We start from the raw sequence: 6,000 nt of genomic DNA on the forward strand, positions 1-6,000 counted from the left end.
CATATTGGATTAAGGTCCAACCTTATGACCTCATTTAACCTTAATTACCTCCAGAAAGGTCCTATATCTAAGTATAGTCACACTAGGCATTAGGGCTTTGACAGAGGAATTTTGAAGGCACACGTTTCAGTCCATAGCATTCTTTTCTCTGCCTGACCCCAAGCAAATTCAGGCCCTTTTCACATGCAAAAAAATTCACTTCCTCCTAGCAGCCCCCAAATTCTTTCTTCTCCTCCTCCTTCTTCTTCCTCTTCTCCTCTTCCTCCTTCTCCTCCTTCCCCTCCCCCTCCTCCTCCTCCCCCTCCCTCTTCTTCTTTCTTCTTCTTCTTCTTCTTCTTCTTCTTCTTCTTCCCCTCCTCCTCCCCCTCCCCCTCCTCCTCCTTCTTCTCCTCCTCCTCCTCCTTCTTCTTCTCCTCCTCCTCCTTCTTCTCCTTCTCTTCCTCCTCCTTCTTCTCCTTTCTCCTCCTCCCCTTCTTCTCCTTCTCCTTCTCCTTCTTCTTCTTCTCCTCCTCCTTCTTGTTCTTTCTCTCCTCCTCCTCTTCCTCCTCCTCCTTCTTCTTCTTCTTCCCCTCCTTCTCTCCCTCCCCTTCCCCCTCCTCCTTCTCCTTCTTCTCCTTCTCCTCCTCCTCCTCCTCCTTCTTCTTCTTCTTCTTCTTCCTCCCTTCCTCCTCCCCCTCCCCTCCCCCTCCTCCTCCTTCTCCTTCTTCTGCTCCTCCACCTTCTTCTTCTCCTCCTCCCCCTCCTCCTTCTCCTTCTCCTCCTTCTCCTTCTCCTCCTTCTCCTTCTACTCCTCCTCCTCCTCCTGCTACTCCTCCTCCTCCTTGTCCACCTCCTCCTCCTTCTTCTTTTAACTTATTTTGAGAGAGATAGCATGAACAGGGGACAGACAGAGAGAGAAGCAGAGAGAACCCCAAGCAGGCTCTGCACTGTCAGAGCAGAGTCTGACATGGGGCTCGAATTCACAGACTGTGACATCATGATCGGAGCAGAAATAGAGGTGGACACTTAACCAACTGAGCCACCCAGGAGTTCCCTCCCCCTTTTATTCAGTCCCAAAATTCTTTTTTTTTTTAAGTTTGCATTCTGAAATATGTATGTATGTAAGTATGTATTTATTTAAATTTACATCCAAGTTAGCATATAGTATTAGCTAGTATATAGTAATGATATATATATCATTAGCAATAATGATTTCAGAAGTAGATTCCAGTGATTCATCCCCTACATATAACACCCAGGGCTTATCCCAACAAGTGTCCTTCTTAATGCCCCTTGCCCATTTAGCGCCCCCCCCCCACAACCCCTCCAGCAACTTCAGTTTGTTCTCTGTATTTAAGAGTCTCTTAGGTTTTTGTCCCCTTCCCTGTTTTTATATTATTTTTGCTTCCCTTCCCTTGTGTTCATCTGTTTTGTATCTTGAATTCCACATATAAGTGAAGTCATATGACATTTGTCTTTCTCTGACTTGTGAGTCCCCCAAATCTTAACTCATTCTAGCATCAACTCCAAGTCCCCAGGCTTATCTCAATATCCTTTAAGTCAGGAATGGGGGAGACAGGAGACCTGATTCATCCTGAGGCAAAATGCCTTTCCCGCTGTGAATCTGTGGAGCCAGACAAGTTATGTACTTCCAAACCGTCATGGTGGGCCAGGCACAGGGCAGACACTCCCCTTCCAAAAGGGAGAAAATGGCAAGACAAAAGGGGTGAAAGGTCCCAAGCAAGTCCAAGACCTAGCAAGATGAATTCCATTAGATCTGTTGCCCCTCCCCCCCCCCCCATTACATCTTAAGGCTCCAGAGTCATCCTCTCTGGCTCCCTCCTTTCTGCTCTCCAAGCCCACTGGGGCATGACTGGGTGACAGCACTGTTGTCTGAGGCTCCGTGTCACAGCCTTGCCCCTGGCCCAATGCAGATAAGGAGGAGACAGCCTTACCTTAGAAAACAAGAAGGAGCTGGCGCTGCCCCCCAGGTCTGTGGTGGCAGTGACAGCCCTGATTTCTGAATCGCCCTTGGGATCATTCTTTCCTTTTTTTGAACTATAATATCATGCATGTGGCAGCCAAATAGCTGTACTGTCCCATCCTATAGGACCCCCAGAATTCCTATAGGCTTTCTTCATTTCATCCTGCCTCTGCCCCCTGTAGTCCTTACTGGTAGTGTCCCTGCGGACATAGTACCATCTCTAGACCTCACTCCTGCCAGGATGGCTGATTAAACCAATGAATCGAACCTATGATCTCTTTATCAGATAATTTTCCAAACACACCCTTGGTGTTCTTTCCAGGACATGCTTACATGCCTTCACTCCACTCCTTCCTTCCTTCCTTCCTTCCTTCCTTCCTTCCTTCCTTCCCTTTCCTCCCTCCTTCCCTTCCTCCCTCCCTCCCTCCCTTCCTTATGGATCACTAAGCACCTTCCAATTCTTCAAGTTCTTGTTCTCTTTTTACTCAGTAATTAATTTATCTCTCTCCTTTCCCATTTTACTATAAGTAGTTTCTGTTATGGAACTAGGATGCACCCTCAACACTTTGCCTAAAAGTCCTCTCTGCTAAATATCCAAGTTCATCAGCTTTAAAAAAAAAGTTTTATTTATTTATTTTGAGAGAGGGAAAGAGGGAGGGAAGAGAGTGAGAGAGAGAATCCCAAGCAGGCTCCACATTGTCATTGCCAGAGCCTGATGCCAGGCTGGATCCCACCAATTATGAGATCGTGAGCTGAGCTGAGATCAAGAGTCAGATGCTCAACTGACTGAGCCACCCATGTGCCCCTAGTTCATCACCTTAAATTTCTACTTTCCACAAAACATAGGACACAGTTTGGTCAAGTTCTTTGCCACTTAGCTGGCACTGTAACTAGGTTTTTAAACTTTTTTTTTTTTGCTAACTTGGTTTTTAAAAGGCCATTCTAATAAAGAAATTGTGGTTTATATACACAATGGAGTACTACGTGGCAATGAGAAAGAATGAAATATGGCCCTTTGTAGCAACGTGGATGGAACTGGAGAGTGTTACGCTAAGTGAAATAAGCCATACAGAGAAAGACAGATACCATATGTTTTCACTCTTATGTGGATCCTGAGAAACTTAACAGAAATCCATGGGGGAGGGGAAGGGAAAAGAAAAAAGAGGTTAGAGTGGGAGAGAGCCAAAGCATAAGAGACTCTTAAAAACTGAGAACAAAGTGAGGGTTGATGGGGGGGTGGGAGGGAGGGGAGGGTGTGTGATGGGTATTGAGGAGGGCACCTTTTGGGATGAGCACTGGGTGTTGTATGGAAACCAATTTGACAATAAACTTCATATATTGAAAAAATAAATAAATAAAAGGCCATTCTACCATTCCCCCAAGCCTGCTGCTTCAGGGTGGTGGAGAACATGGTGATATCAGTGAATTCTATGAGCATGGGTCCATTGCCTCACTTCATTTGCTGTTAAGTGAGGTCCTTGAGTTCCAGTGCCATGAGTTCCAGTATCATGACAGTGGATAAGGTATTATGTAAGTCCATGGATGGGGATTTTGGCAGAAGCATTGCATGCAGGGAAGATGAATACATACCCAGAGTGCCTTTTCTGGTATGAACAAAATATTGCCCTGTCCATGATAGAAGTGGTCCAGTGTAATCAACCTGCCACTAAATAGCTGGGTGATGGCACCATATTGGGGTCTGAGTTTTGTTCTTGCTTCTGGCAGATTGGGACTCAGCAGTGGTCAGCCTTGGTGAGTGGAAATCCATGTTGCTGAATCTATGTATAACCACCACTGAATCATGGCTGCTTTGTTCCTGAGGCCACTGAATGATGACAGGGTGGGTGGGAAGAGAGTATAACTAGTATCCATAGAACAGGTCATTTTCTCCAGTTAGTTATTAAAATCTCCTCTGCTGAGGTCACCCTTTGTTGAATACCTCACATTTTTTGCCCATTCAGAGAGGTCTGTTCACACAATTCTTCACCAGACTCATTGCCAATTTTCCACTGTTGCTTGTTCATTGGTACTAACGTACCCCCATATTTTTGTAGGTGACAACGCTACCAAATATTTTTCCACTGGTTTTATAATTTCCATGATGAGTTTTCTGAGCATGAACAGAACAACTACTAAAGCCACCACATATTTTAAGATTTTGTTATCCAATCACGCATAGGGAGACCTCACATGTGGCTTTAGGAGGAGAGAGTTGGAAAACTCCACGTTGGTAAGGTTGTGAAGAAGTATCATCCTCTGTGTCCTGAAAGTTAGAGGAAATCTGGATATTGGTGTACTTCAGTATCATCCACCTTAAGAACATAAGGTTAGACGTTAAAATTTATTGTTTCCTTTTTTTTTAATGTGTATTTATTTTTGAAAAAGAGAGAGAGAGCGTGAGCAGAAGAGGAGCAGAGAGAGAAGGAGACACAGAATCTGAAGCAGGCTCCAGGCTCTGAGCTGTCAGCACAGAGCCGGACAGGGGGCTTGAACCCATGAACTGCAAGAACATGACCTGAGCCAAAGTCAGTCAGGTGGCTTAACTGAGCCACCCAGGCACCCCTGTTGCTTCCTCCTGATCACTAAAAACCTAGGCAACTCTGTAACCAGAGCACCAACAAGCAATCACAACCCTAATACACTTGATCCTTGAACAACACGGGCTTGAAATGCTGTGGGCGTGAGTGAAACTGTTCATGATCTGTGTTGGTATTATGGAAACTATGGATACTGAAGTAAATGACTAATTCTCAAAGGAAAGATGGGCCTTTTCATGGTTAGTTTTCTGTGTCGACTTGGCTGGGCTATAGTCCAAGGTCATTGGGTATGTTGCTGTGAAGATATTTTGTATATGTGACTAAAGTCTCTAATCATTTAAGGAAGATTATCCTTGATTGTCTGGGCGGACCTGACTTAATCAGTTGAAAGGTAGAACTCAAACTTCCCAGATGAAGAAATTCCACCTTTCGATTGAAGTGTCACCTCGTGCCTGAGAGGTCCAGCCTGCCCTGTCCTTCTTGATGGCCTGCCTTACAGATTTTGGACTCACCTCGCCAGCTTTCAGCATAAGTTCCTTCCCTGCAAGAATTGTCTTAATAGATATCTCCCACGGGTTCTGTCTCCCTGGTGGAGCCCTGACTGATAACAAACAGGAAGTGAGAGAGAGAGAACAAGGATACCCTGGAACCACTGGGACAAAGAGGAACCTTCACTAAGTGCTAGCCACCTCCAAATCCCCAATGCTAATGACGCTGATGACCTGGAGGAAGAGCTGGCACCCTCTGTCAATGCAGCTAGCATGCACTTTGGGAGCCGGAGAAGCTGCAGGATCCAGTGGGAATAGCTGCAGACCTGGTTGCTTCGTCATGCTGACACCGTGAGTCAGCTGATCCCTCACAAGGTGCATGAGGGCCGACATCACTTGACTTTACACTGACCTTCCTAGTATAAATATGGCTGCTGCTTCCGTTGCACCTTCCAAACCTCGTGCACATTTCTCCTGGGCCCCATCCTAGCCCAGAACCATACAGAGAAGCGGATTCTGGGAAACACAGTTTCATCTTAGCTAGGTTGACACAATACACAACTACCACCACCACCACCACCAGGTATCTCTGGGGGGAGGATTTCTTGGGACCCTCTACGTGACTTTTTTTTTCTAGCTCATTGGCCAGAATCGGCCAGCCACATCTGACTGCAAGTCTAAAATTCAAGGGTTCTCTTCTAAAGAAATGGAAGATGGGGGTGCCTGGGCTAAGCGTCTGACTTTGGCTCAGGTCATAATCTTGCGGTTTGTGGGTTTGAGCCCTGCATTTTGGGCTCTGTGCTGACAGCTCAGAGACTGGAGCCTACATTGCATTCTGTGTCTCCCTCTCTCTCTGCTCCTCCCCTTCTCGCTTGCTTGCTCTCTCTCTCACACACAAAAATAAACATTAAAAAAAAAGACGGGGTGTCTGGGTGGCTCTGATGGTTAAGCGTCTGACTTCAGCTCAGGCCATGATCTCATGGTTCGTGAGTTCGAGCCCTGCATCGGGCTC

General features: G+C 46.0%; 1 pseudogene; it reads right to left on the bottom strand.

The window, feature by feature from the left end:
* LOC125935121 (5-hydroxytryptamine receptor 3E-like) overlaps positions 1 to 5,381 on the bottom strand; it is a 57,340-nt pseudogene extending 51,959 nt beyond the window's left edge.
* Between the last annotated feature and the right edge of the window lie 619 nt (positions 5,382 to 6,000).

This window comes from Panthera uncia, assembly GCF_023721935.1.
Source record: "Panthera uncia isolate 11264 chromosome A1 unlocalized genomic scaffold, Puncia_PCG_1.0 HiC_scaffold_17, whole genome shotgun sequence".
Classification (NCBI taxonomy): domain Eukaryota; kingdom Metazoa; phylum Chordata; class Mammalia; order Carnivora; family Felidae; genus Panthera; species Panthera uncia.